Source organism: Mytilus trossulus, chromosome 3, assembly GCF_036588685.1.
Source record: "Mytilus trossulus isolate FHL-02 chromosome 3, PNRI_Mtr1.1.1.hap1, whole genome shotgun sequence".
Classification (NCBI taxonomy): Eukaryota; Metazoa; Mollusca; class Bivalvia; order Mytilida; family Mytilidae; genus Mytilus; species Mytilus trossulus.
In genome coordinates this window covers 26,666,156-26,681,522 of record NC_086375.1, presented here as the reverse complement: position 1 = coordinate 26,681,522, position 15,367 = coordinate 26,666,156, and the positions used below count along the sequence as shown (strand labels likewise).

General features: G+C 31.6%; 1 pseudogene; it reads right to left on the bottom strand.

Moving 5' to 3' along the window:
* Positions 1-11,677: 11,677 nt before the first annotated feature.
* On the bottom strand, positions 11,678-15,367 carry LOC134710586 (TATA-binding protein-associated factor 2N-like; annotated as a pseudogene).

Sequence of the window (15,367 nt, the reverse complement as noted above, 5' to 3'; positions counted from 1 at the left end):
TGTTGAATAATAGTAAAGAAAGAAATATGGAAATTTACTTATATAGTTTAAGAGGCTCATTAGAAGACTCGGAAAATTAAGCAATGCTCACACCTTGTTTAATAAACACAGAAGGACACATGTTTTGCGTAGTATACATTATACAAATGCAATATATGATGCAATCGACTTCGGACAAACAAATTTGAAAAATTCAAAATTGCAACATTGAATGTTATATAATTTCTTGGAATTCAAATTAAAGACCCACGTTAAATTTTTACAATAGAAGAAAAACAAAAAAGAAATAAGGTATATTTACCTTTTTGTACCAGATTGGTAAATCATAAAAGGTTGATCAAATGATTCATAATATTTCCGTAAATCGTTCACAGTTTGTAATGTACAGTGGCATCTCAAATTGGTGGATATGAGAAAATATAAATGAAAAACACAGGGAAATTATTGTCTTAAAACACATTTTGTTTGATAGCTACCAACAAACAACATCAAACAAAACATTAATAAAACTAAAAGAGTGAAGAAACTTGTCCACCGAGGCCTGTAAACCTGTTAGAAGACCCGAAGAAGGTTACTTCGTTTACTGCTGATTTGGGTTGTTTTTTTACCTGTCATCAGCTATTATTCTTACTGAAAATTTAAAATGTAAAGAAGCTATGAAGTTTTTTACACTGCACATCTACCAGATAAACAAAAACCCAGAAAAAGGTCAACATTTACCTACTCCTGGAAAACCATCAATCATTGATAATTTAACTAGTTATGTTCTTAATAGAATAGAAACAAATTCATCATCAAAACACTTCAGAAACAACATATAATCATATTGCATATTAATAAATTTATACAATTATTGTTGATATATGAAAACTCTCTGAGGTTATATTTTGCGAGGTAACTCAACAGTAAATATTCTAATATTATTTATGACAGGATGCATATTTTACTCTGAGCCAACCCCTCTTATATCATTTTTTCATAGAAACAAACGAATTAAAGCGAACTGTATGTAATATTTAGCTCACAAGGACTCGGCTGGTCAGCGCAAGCTCAACCCGACGGCCGGAGTCTAGGGGTGATATTACATTGAGACACCAAGTCCAAGTGGGAAAACTATTTTACATCCCTGCTCATCATGGCTTAATGAAAAATAAATCATTCTTCATAACATCTTATTCAGAATGCCACATACAATAATTATATTAATACATATATTACTATATAAAATATACCCTTTATGTTAAATTAACAGTGAATTTGTATCGTGTTGACGATATGAATTGTGACGTCATATGCTTGAAGTCTTGAGTTCGATAAATCGCTCAGACACCAGAAATTAAGTAGATTTTATCGACATGACATTGAAAAGTTAGTCTTTATGGCGCATTACTCAGTTTATTTTCTATGGTCGGCATTTCTACAAAGATGTTAAATAACAAAGATTGGCATGAAGAACAACAAAAGTCAAGATAGGGTGATCTGAAAGAGATGGTCCGACTAAAATCTCATATGTTAAAAGAAGGGACATTCACAAAACAAAGATACTTAGCTGTTTGAGGTAGAAGATCCAAATATAACATTTATAGATTACAAAACTGAAGCTAAGTTTTTTTTTAGAAAATTACCCCAATCAAAAAAGGTTCATATGATAATGTTACTGTGTTCCAGGCGGTGTATAACCCAAAGATTCATTGTTAGTTAACGCCACTTTAAAGCACCACTTTTGGGGTACTTCGTGGCAGACAGATTTATTAGTGAAGGAAGCCAGAGTGCCCAGAGAAGCCACCGACCCTCGATAGGGAAACTGACAACCCTCGTCAATTAAGATGACACGGAGTCGAACTCACAACCTCAGTGTTGATTGGCAAGTGATTACAGTAGTTACTACTTAAATCAATCAACCACCGATGCCCTTAAAACACATAGATAATTTTTAAATAACGTTTCTAAATATTATAGGATGTGTATTACCCAAAGATAACATTTACACAACATTGTAAATGATTTGTTTGGAGTGATTATCCACATAATTATATCTCTTCAAGACAACACTGGTACCACCATTGAAACTCATGAAGCTTAATCAGGGCGTATGACTATTAAGAAAAGTGCATATATGAATAAAGGCAACAGAAGTATACTTGTGTTCGTAAGTCAAAAACCGATTGAGAGGAAACGAACCGGGTTACAAATTATAACCGAGTGAAACATATCAACTTTAATAGGAAAACTAAGGAACAATATGAACACCAAAATGCAACAAAAACAAACTTCAACACACATAAAGAAAAATTATTTGATAACAGTTTCCATATTCCTGACTTGGAACAGGATATTTTAGGGGAAAAAAACCTCGTGGGCTGAACCTGGTTAAACGGCTAGCCAAACCTTCCGATTGTAAGACAATGTTAAAAAGTATTATATATACTACTGATACTAAAATATCCCAAGAGTAGTCCTATTAAAAATAGGTTTTTATGACGCTTCTATTGGGTTGATCCAGGTTTTTTACCCCTAGATAACAACCGTGTGCCACTGGTGCTGAGATGTTCGATGTGTGTGTCGCAATATTACTTTCATATATAAGTTGTTCAAGGTCTATGACGACCAGAAAACGGTCGCTTACAACAGCTACCGAATTATTATTAAAGCTCTGGTAATGAGTTGTTAGCAGTATATCATTTCCAAAAAAACATTCCTACAACACCAGTAATGAGTTTGGCGAGGAGGATTAATACAAGATAAAGTACACACAACACTGAGATTAAAGAGCGTTTGACAAAAAGAAAACGCTGCTACTTATTATTCGAGGGAAATGATCAAAAGGTACTGTTCCTACAACATTTTTGCTGAAGTGTTTCACTTTTTTGTACCTCTAGATAAGGTTCCTACAACACTTGTTCTAAATTGTTCGAGGTGTATGACCACGATATAGATATATATTAGGTAATACAACCAGCAAATTAAATAGGTACCGGATTGTCTAGTATAGTTGATACTGCGCAGATAATAATGATAAGGAACAATTATATAAGTCTGAAGATTTGTACTAATATAATCATCTTCGTATATTTTTCATTTATATTAGTACTATTGTGCACGTCTTTAGACATTTATATATAAGTAACTACACATCAAAATAATGTTACTGAGATATTCGAAATTTTATACTTTCTTATTGTTAGAGATTGATGACCCCTATATAATATTTCGTTAAGATTAAATTTGGATGTTCGAGGTAAATTACCGTAGTGCGGGGTGTAAATATTCGCGTATTTTCGCGGATAGAAAAAAAAAACGCCAATTTAAAAGTGCCCATGCAAAGGTATTGATAAAAGTTTGAATCCGCAAAAATTAAAACCGCCGAAATATTTCGTATACCTAATTCAATGAAAATTGCGAAATTTTACATTCGCGAAAATAACCCGCTAAACGGTACCCACTGGAACTAAGATGAGCGTTCATACAACAGAGCTACTTACTTGTTCACGTCTTATGATTACTACATAACGTTCGAACAAAAGTGGTACTGAGGAATATGATCTCTATAAAATGTTCAAGAAGCACTGCTTCTAAGTTGCTTGAGGTACATGCATATGATTCCTATATAACATTCATACAACAGTGGTCCTAGATATTGGTAATTGGAGAAAAAAGTAAAATCACAAAAATACTAAACTTAGAGGAAAATCAATTCGGAAAGTCCATAATCACATGGCAAAATCAAATAACAAAACGCATCAAAAACGAGTGGACAAGAACTGTCATATTCCTGACTTGGTACAGGCACTTTCAAATGTAGAACATGGTGGATTAAACCTGGTTCTATAGCGCTAACCCTCTCACTTTAATTGCAGTCTCGTCAAATTCCGTTATATTGCATTGATGCGTTAAATAAACAATAAAATAGTCAAAATATGGGTACATCAGTCATCATCATGTAACAATTTTAAAAGGAATAATTTAACAGAACACAAATACATCTACTATCTACGAATACATTGATTGATTTGAGTTTCTGACGTCAGAATTTTTTTATATGTCACATAAAATTTGTCGTTCAATGTGCATACAAACAATTGTAAAAGGAGTAGGTCCCGTAAGAGCCCGTTTTGGCCCTAAAATAAAGCAGATTTCAAAATTGTAAAAAATGTTTAAAACTTTTATTTATTTATTGGATAGTAGAATGGTTCTGCTACATAAATATGGGCTGTTTTTGACAATACAATGCACATATATTGGGTACCAGAACCATTAAGTCATGCTAAAATACTGAAATCTTAACAATTCCAGCATTTTACTTAAATTTTAGACGGTTTCCGTGTCAAACGAAAGTGGCCGCATTCGTGTTCATCACAAATATTTAAATGGAAGTTGTATTTGATGATAATACATAACATATATAAATTTTGAGATTGAACACAGATGCGGCCACTTTCGTTTTTGACAAAAACCATCTTAAAAGTGACATTTTTTCGCATTATTTGGTAGAGTTTTCCTATTTGAGCTTGAATCGGATCGTTTTTAAGGCCGTCATCGTACCTTGACCCGCGGTAGCCCGCTATCAGGTCGACCACGTACCTTCTCACCCGCGGTAGGACTAAATAAGATAAAATCTTTCACATAAATTAATTGAATCATATGAAATAGACACTTTAGGGTTTAAAAAGTGGTCAAAATCTTTCGTCAGACGAAACTGATATTTGAGGCCAAAATCGGTTCTTACCGGAACTACTCCTTTACATAGGCAATGTAAGCATACAGGGTCTAAAAATCAAAAGTATGTAAGAATAAATTTCAGAAATAGACCGAGATATAAACTAGTCCAAAAGTTATATATAGAATTTATAAGAATCCAAAAATAGTTGATTCCACTACGCGATTGAATGATTTTGACGTTTCTGGTTCAACGTATATACTAATTTATAATAGAAATATATCATAATGACATTTAATAAAACAATATCATACTGACGGGATCTTTTAAAGTACAAAATCACGTTATAAGAACAATAGAAATACAAAAAGTCGCATACAAAAAACAAACCACTAAAAAATGAGAGCCAATACAAACACATTGACGAGATGTATAAGTACCGAGCCACGTCAAACGGATATCACATAAAACCATTCAACAGTAAAAGTAATATTAATAATAGAACAAACACAAATGAAAGAACAATAAAACACGTTGTTAAGATGATAAACAACATCAGTACGCAGAATCTATACATCAAGACCATCGTGTATTATTTGAGAAGTTGATACGGAATATTTATCAACAAGGTCTTGGTACCTTCCGATGAACTTTTTTTTAGAAAAAACATACCCCTGGTTCATCAACTTTCTACTCAAACACTGATGACGTTTTACAAAGTGTGAATAGGAGCTGCAAGCTCTTGAATATCGAATGTTAGGAAATATATATCCCATATGCATGTGAAGTTGGTATATTGCTACTGAGGTGGAGGTGTTTAACATCTAGATAACCTTTCTTAAACACTGGTTTATATATAAATAATTGCTATAACAGGAAAATGACCAATGTTAAATGTTTATACAGCACTGTTATAAAAAAAAAAAAATTTCAAAAATACCGAACTGAAAGGAAATTTAAAAACGGAAAGTCCCTATCAAATGGAAAATTCAAAAGCTTATCACATCATATAAAAGGAAAACAACTGTCTTGTCTCTGACTTGATGCAAACATTTCCTCGTTTAAAAAATTGTGGATTTAACCTGGTTTTATAGCTAGCTACACTTCTCACGTATTCGACAGTCTTAAGTAATTCCATTATATACTTCACTCGTTCAATTTGAAGTCAATAACAATAACGGTATCATTTTTTTTGGCACACAAGATGCGCAAATGCGTTGACTGTATATTTCTATATCATTTACAGTCACTGACCCGATATCACTTTTCTTCATGAATAATATAAATTAGTTGCCGTAACTTGATTTGATTGCTCATGACAATCTCTTTGTCCTGTCTTTGTTTTAAAATGTAAACAACGAAGCGTTGAACGACTCAAACTTATTTCTTTAATAATTTACTTTGCAAGTATGTTTGTTGAAAATGGTTTTATGCTATTGTTGATATTTTATTCCATACTCCAACGAATTCGTTCACCATCGGATATTGTGTTATAATTTTACCTCACCAGAAATTATATCTTTTTAAAGGGGAATACTTTACCAATATTTATTTCAAAGCAATACAAAAACACAATTAACCACAATTGAGAATAGTTTTTCTTTCTATTTTACAGTATAAAGACAAAAACATGAATAAATAGTTGATTTGAAATATAAACGATATAACAATTTGGCCTAAAAATGTGTGAACAAAACAGACAGCCATAGTATGTTAAAAATAAGTGAGCAGCAGTCATCAGTGTGTAATAATCTTAATCCCTATAAGAATAAATATGTCAGGAAAGAAAATAATAATTCCATATGTACAAACAACAGAATAACAAATGAAAGAAAATATAACAAAATAATGACCATAATAACACAAAGGCGGAATGTTAGGTCTCTCCTAAAAGACATTACAAAAAAAAAAAATGAATCGTTAATGTAATAATTTACAACGGCAAATAAAAGAAACGCTTTTACACGTTATTAAGACGACACACCAACGTCAGTATGTTGAATCTATTCTATAAGACCATCATGCTTTATTTGTGAAGTTGATTATTTATCAACAACTGGAGTGAATATTGATGGAACCAATCAGAAAAGTTTGGATTGTTAATGGATAGAACATTATCAATATACTTATATCTGAATGTAATAAAATAGGTTGGATTATTTTATTATCTGGTTTTTGAATTGTCTGAAGGAACTCAGACTCATTTGGAAATAAGAAAAGGTAGGCACGCAGAGGCTCACATTTCGTTCCAAAAGGAAACCCACTTAAGATAAAATCTACCTCCAAATTCAACAAATATGTTGTCAATAAGAAACTCCAGTATACTGATAACTTGTTCCTATACGTAGCATGTTTTACCTTTTTTATTCACGTAACAAGCCATACATACATAACACTCGTTATCAAGTTGAATTGAACATAATCATTATACTTGACTTTTATATTAACGAATACCGTGTCTATGTTTGCAATTCTGTTTATTTTTTTTCTGTGATAAGGGCCGGATTAGATATATAGATAACTGATTAACCCTATTAAAATAAAGTATTGTCGGTGTTGTTGGTGTTACATCCATAAGTAATGTTCACCTCTACTTAACGTTCCATCAAGAGTAGTGTTGAGATTTAAGAGGTAATTAATCATGAGATAACGTTCCTATAACACCGGTATCGAATTTTTTAGAGGTGTATTAAACATCAATACCGTTCAAAGAACACTAGTACTGAGATTATTTTACTGTTTGTGTCAGATGTCCTTTGAAAATGTCCCTATTTGACCGTGTGCGTATGATGACCTTCGTTTGAAAATTTCAAACTGTTTAATTCTTTAATATGTCAATTTAAGAATAGATATGTCAATTTCAATTTAACAAGCCTATGTGATATTCCCAATTGAAGCTTATCATATTACATCAATGGTTGAAACTTTATGTTCCTTATGTCGTAACTACAATTCCGTTCCCCTTTCACGAATATGACCTACCAAATTAAATTATTTACCGAGTTTGCAATACCATGAATAACCGCATATTGAGATGGATCTGCTAAAACTTCCAGAGCACCAGAGATCACCACCAGTTTTTGGAGGGATTCGTCTTCGTCTTCAGTTTTCTATGTTGTTTCTTGTATACTTTAATTTGTCTGTTTCTTTTTTTTCATTTTTAGCCATGGGGTATTAACTTATTTTCCATCTATAGATTTAAATGTTCCTCTGGTATCTTTCTACCACTTTTAGGCCACACCAATTTAATTTCTTGTTCTACGGATTTTTTTATTCCAAAACGTTGGTCGATGGATCGATTTGAAAATTTTGAAAAAAATAAGAAAAAAATGATTTGTAAATGTTTGGGGCGAGGCTTGAAAAGTAAAGGCGAGTGTTTATAAATTATTTTTGTTAACATAAAAATAATAGGTTTTGACAAAATTGAATGGTATAAAACTTAATTTATCTCTTACACTTTGAATTTTTTTTTAATATCTCCATTTTTACACAAACAAAAAAATACACAGTATATATGATGTGTACAAGATGTATGTTTGTACAGGGTTTTGTACAAGTTATGAAGTTTTTTTCCCAATACCTTCTTGCAACAGGTGATACAGGTTTATATGCTAAAATGTACCAGTTATATGTTTTAAATTCAAATACATATACTTCAACCTCTCATTTGGAGCTTTTTTCCTTGTCATCAAACTAAAAATAAGGATACCAGAATGGTTTAAATTCTAATTTATTTTCCCGTTATGCCATATTCATGTCCTTAATCAGTCTTCTTCATGTCGTGTAATGTTTTTTTTATCAATGATCAGTATTAGACTGCATCATGTAGTTATGAAAATAAGAAACATGCGAGTCAAAAGACTGTGTGCTTGCATTATCCATCTATGTTAATAACCGTTTCACAAATGATATCGGATATGTTCCTTACGTCGTAATTACAATCCCTTTCCCTTTCATGAATGTTACCTACCGAATCAGACTTTTTACCGGATTTGATATCACATAAGCAACACGACGGGTGCCACTTGTGGAGCAGGATCTGCTTACCCTTCCGGAGCACCTGAGATCGCCCCTAGTTTTTGGTGGGGTTCGTATTGTTTATTCTTTGGTTTTCTATGTTGTGTCATGTGTACTATTGTTTGTCTGTTTGTCTTTTTCATTTTGAGCTATGGCGTTGTCAGTTTGTTTTAGATTAATGAGTTTGACTGTCCTTTTTGGTATCTTTCGTCCCTCTTTTAAGCAGTTCATACAACACTGATAACTTGTACAAAAAAATGTGTAAAAATTATAATTTGTACAACATTATAACTTGTACACAACATTAATATATATAACAGGAAAAGAACAAGATAATTAAAAAAAACCCATTTTATTGGAAGCAGCAAAAACATTTGTCTTTATAACCAGTATATCTAGTTCCACCTGAAAAAGAAAAAATCAGAATTTGTTACATATTTTTTTATTTTCCAGCCGTTGTATGAATGTAAATAAGATATAAGTAAAACACATTTTTCGTGGGTGTAGGTCATGTCCTCTCCTCTCCTTTAAACGTTAAAATCCTAGAGTTTAAAGGGGCACTAGCTACGAGATATATAAACAATTTGATTTTTTTCTGTTCAATCAATAATGAAAGTAAAATAGTGAAATAACAATTCGCCTTTTGCAGCCAAAAAGGTTCAATTTTGTCAAATTACGCTAAGAAACATTGATAATTACTAATTCACTTGCAAGTGAATGAGTCGACCTCTTTAAATCCGTATTCATGTGAACTTCAATTTAATCCCTAGCAGCTAGAGATTGACAACGCATGCATTGTACGTGTACTGGTTGTTTAAAAAAAAGGAATGCCAACAATGAAAGTGAAACTACGGTAAATCATTTGATTACTAATTCGATGCACATAAAATCATTCTCATACGGTTAAAAACAATGAGAAATATCTATGTTTAATCTATAAAAAAAAATCAAACAGACCTATAAAAATCCAATTGCACGTGTTGGTTAAAAACCGTTTAATCTATTCATATCTTTATTTATGTTCACATCGCTTATATGGTCATGTGAGGTCAAATCGATAGTTAATTAATTAGATGGCGTCTTGACTAAAATACACACGAAACGAACCTATATATTATCTACCCCATGCTCTGTAAACTGTTAATTTATACTGTTGATAGTTTGAATAAATGTTTTACATTGTTATAAATCAAATATGAGAATTTCAGTCAAATCGGTGACCATGAATTTGACAGCTAGTGCCCCTTTAACATACAACAACATAAATAATAATAGGTTGATGATTAAATACTTTCAACTGCTACGATCAATTCACAAACAAGGGGCAAGTAACAAATAATCAACGTCGACAACTGAAAGATGATTACGGAAGAGATAATTGTGGAATTAATCATGCACATTTACTTAACCTACTCGAAAAAACTATACCCTCTCTTTCCCGTTTTCAAACAACATATTATTCATAATTATAACAGAATGGATACAATTGACTATCGACAATGAAACCATTAATATCTTTGTTATAAACCATGCCGTTTGTTTAGTTTAGATTTGTTTCATGGTCTAAGAAACGTTAACATGCGAAATAAAGGCAATAGTAGTATACCGCTGTTCGATGGTAAAACTCACATCATAGTAAATAAAGGATATTTCAACAACCGCTAAAAAATCTAGTAGGTACACAATAAGAAGTCTATATTAAAAAAAGAAATAACTTTAAATGATTCGATACAGATTTCAGTGTTCATGACCGATTTTGATAAAAAAAAAAAAAATATATATATAGCTAGGAGCTTGGAATTCAAATGAATCGAAACAGAAACCTTTAAATCCTTATAACTTAACTTTGCATTACTTATATCATAATGATAAGTACCACATCAAAACCTGTGAAAAGACAATCAATGTTACTTATGATAAGTTAGAGTATTTGAAAACAAATAAGACATCATTTCCATTTTTTTTTAATAAATCATCTTTGCCTATCATGAAAACCCGATAAAATCACTAAATAACTAAAAAAAGCACTGATGGAAAAAGATCACTTCTATCTTCTCTGAAAGCACCCTTTCAAATCTGCTTTAAGTAATAAACTCATAATTTTAAAGAATATAAATCAGCTGTATATAAGGTGTCGATGGAATGAAACATATCTATACGGCTTTTGCAATCAAACCAAAGAGACATTATTACATTTTTGGGGAATGTTAAATTGTTAAAAGTTTTTTGCTTCAGCTTATTAATATTGTACAATCAGATTGCAATTCTGAGATTCTGATATCAAAACAAAACATCATCTCGGGATCAGATATTTTTTTCCCTTCTTTTTCATAAAATACTATTTTGATTCTTCACTTTTACCTTGTATCAAATTGTACTTGAAGTTAAAAAAAATTACTTTACAAAAAAAAATACCTTTCACAGTTCTTCTGGAATATGTAAAACAATAGATAAAAGAAAATCGGAAATCAATTATACAACTTATTTTAAGATAATTCATAAAAACTGCAAAATAAATGTGTAGAATAGAATAACTGGATGTATATCACAAATTAACAGTGGTTAGTGTACATCCTATAGATATATATGTATGTTAAGACTTTTAAGTTTTTAATTGAAATAAAGTGACGAATGTTGTTGTTGTGTTGTTATAAGCTATACAAATGTAGATTACATCTATTAGTTTTTTTTTACATAAATCTATATTTTTATGAGTTACAAGTATGCTGCATCAATACTAATCTGATCTATCTATTTAATTATATATAGATATAAGTTTATGTATTCTGGTTGTTTTTGTTTGTATTAAGCGCTGAAACTGGCGGGTCATAACACATATCGCATCCTTCTTTAAAGAAACGAAAAATGCATGTACATTTCGTATGAGATGAAGAAAATATATCGCATGACATGAAGAAATGGAAAAAATATCGCATGAGATGAAGAAATAGATAAATATTTTGCACGAGGTATCGTAACCTTTGTTCTTACCTTGATCTTATACTATACACCATATCCTCTATTAGTTAAGGTAGTACTTTTTATGGTAGATCTCCTTCCACCATTATATCCTCTATTTCCTCCGTAAACAGTCCTGACTAAACCGTTACCATTACCATAACTACCGTAATCGTTACTATATCTATGTCCTTTGTTTACTATTATTTTCGTTGTTTTACCATTTCTATAACCGTCGTTATTGTAACCATATCCATAACCGTCCTTTCTGTAACCATATCCATAACCGTTGTTTCTGTAACCATATCCATAACCGTTATTTCTGTAACCATATCCATTTCCTTTATTTACTATGATGTGAGTTTTATCATTTCCATAACCGTTGTTTCTGTAACCATATCCATTCCCTTTATTTACTATAATGTGAGTTTTATCATTTCTATAACCGTTGTTTCTGTAACCATATCCATAACCGTTGTTTCTGTAACCATATCCATTTCCTTTATTTAATATGATGTGAGTTTTACCATTTCCATAACCGTTGTTTCTGTAACCATATCCATTCCCTTTGTTTACTATGATGTGAGTTTTATCATTTCCATAACCGTTGTTTTTGTAACCATATCCATTTCCTTTATTTACTATGATGTGAGTTTTACCACTTCCATACCCGTTGTTTCTGTAACCATATCCATAACCGTTGTTTCTGTAACCATATACATAACCGTTGTTTCTGTAACCATATCCATTCCCTTTATTTACTATGATGTGAGTTTTATCATTTCTATAACCGTTGTTTCTGTAACCATATCCATTCCCTTTATTTACTATGATGTGAGTTTTACCATTTCCATAACCGTTGTTTCTGTAGCCATATTCATAACTGTTGTTTCTGTAACCATATCCATTCCCTTTATTTACTATGATGTGAGTTTTATCATTTCCATAACCGTTGTTTCTGTAGCCATATCCATTTCCTTTATTTACTATGATGTGAGTTTTACCATTTCCATAACCGTTGTTTCTGTAGCCATATCCATAACCGTTGTTTCTGTAACCATATCCATTTCCTTTATTTACTATGATGTGAGTTTTATCATTTCCATAACCGTTGTTTCTGTAACCATATCCATTTCCTTTATTAACTATGATGTGAGTTTTACCATTTCCATAACCGATGTTTCTGTAGCCATATCCATAACCGTTGTTTCTGTAACCATATCCATTCCCTTTATTTACTATGATGTGAGTTTTACCATTTCCATAACCGTTGTTTCTGTAACCATATCCATAACCGTTGTTTCTGTAACCATTTCCATTCCCTTTATTTACTATGATGTGAGTTTTATCATTTCCATAACCGTTGTTTCTGTAGCCATATCCATAACCGTTGTTTCTGTAGCCATATCCATAACCGTTGTTTCTGTAGCCATATCCATAACCGTTGTTTCTGTATCCATTTCCATTTCCTTTATTTACTATGATGTGAGTTTTACCATTTCCATAACCATTGTTTCGGTAACCATATCCATTGTCTTTGTTTACTACAATTTTCGTTGTTTTATCATTTCCACAACCGTCGTCGTAATTATAACCATATCCATTTCCTTTATTTACTATAATGTTCGTTAATTTACCATTACCATAACCGTTGTTATTGTAACCATATCCGTGTCCCTTTATTTACTATGATGTGAGTTTTATCATTTCTATAACCGTTGTTTCTGTAACCATATCCATTCCCTTTATTTACTATGATGTGAGTTTTACCATTTCCATAACCGTTGTTTCTGTAGCCATATTCATAACTGTTGTTTCTGTAACCATATCCATTCCCTTTATTTACTATGATGTGAGTTTTATCATTTCCATAACCGTTGTTTCTGTAGCCATAATTTTCGTTGATTTACCATTTCCATTACCGTCATGATCGTAATCATATCCATGTCTTCTATTTACTATGATTTTCGTTGATTTATCATTTCCATAACTATCGTGATCGTTACCATATCCATGTCCTTTATTTACTATTATTTTCGTTGATTTACCATTTTCATAACCGTCATGATCGTAACCATACCCATTTCCTTTATTTACTATGATTTTCGTTGATTTACCATTTCCATAGCCATCACGATCGTAACCATATCCATGTCCTTTATTTACTATAATTTTCGTTGATTTACCATTTCCATAGCCATCATGATCGTAACCATATCCATGTCCTTTATTTACTATGATTTTCGTTGATTTACCATTTCCATAGCCATCATGATCGTAACCATATCCATGTCCTTTATTTACAATGATTTTCGTTGATTTACCATTTCCATAGCCATCATGATCGTAACCATATCCATGTCCTTTATTTACTATGATTTTCGTTGATTTACCATTTCCATAGCCATCATGATCGTAACCATATCCATTTCCTTTATTTACTATGATTTTCGTTGATTTACCATTTCCATAACCGTCATGATCGTAACCATATCCATGTCCTTTATTTACTATAATTTTCGTTGATTTACCATTTCCATAACCATTATGATCGTGACCATATCCATTTCCTTTATTTACTATGATTTTTGTTGATTTACCATTTCCATAACCGTCGTTATCGTAACCATATCCATTTCCTTTATTTACTACAATTTTTGTTGTTTTGTCATTTCCATAACCATCGTGGTCGTAACCATATCCATTTCCTTTATTAACTACTATTTTCGTTTTCCCATTTCCGTTACCGTCATGATAGTAGCCCTTGTTATTATAACCATAATCGTTTCCTTTATTAACTACAATTTTCGTTGTTTTATCATTTCCATAATCGTCATGATCGTAGCCATATCCATTTCCTTTATTTACTTCGATTTTCGTTGATTTATCATTTCCATAACCGTCATGATCGTAACTATTTCCATGTCCTTTATTTACTATGATTTTCGTTGATTTACCATTTCTGTAACTGTCATGATCGTAACCATATCCATGTCCCTTATTTACTATAATTCTTGTTTTATCATTTCCATAACCGTCATGATCGTAACCATATCCATTTCCTTTATTTACAACAATTTTCGTTGATTTACCATTTCCATAACCGTCGTGATCGTAACTATATCGCTGATCTTTATTTATTTCAATGTTTGTTGTTTTGCTTTTTCCATAACTACTTCCATTTGCTAAAAGAAAAGTATCATTTCTTATTCTCATAAGTTATTTAAGTAATGAAAAAGTAAAATCATAAAAGAACTGAACTCCGAAGAAAATTTGAAAAAAGAAAGTTCATAATCAAATGGAAAAACCAAATGCTCAGACACATCAAACTAATGGATAACAAATGACATATTTCTGACTTTGTACAGGCCTCTTATGTAGAAAATGATGGATTAGAACTGGTTTTTAAGCTAGCTTAACCTCTCACTTCTATGACATCAAAACCTAGTTCCATTATAAGGACAACGAAGTGTGAACAAAACAAACAGACATAATAGATGAAATTGTCTAAAACATGGGTACAGCAGTCAACACTGTGTTATAATCTCAATAACTATTAAACAAACATATATGTAATCAGGAAGCACATCATGACATATAATCCAAGCATATCAGCATATAGTTTTCCTACTAAATATTCCTTCAACTGCCTCAATAAGGCAAATGAACAAAAAGAGAAAACTTACCCAATCCAATAAGAAGCAAGACCAAACAATGTTGTTTGAACTGAAGCAT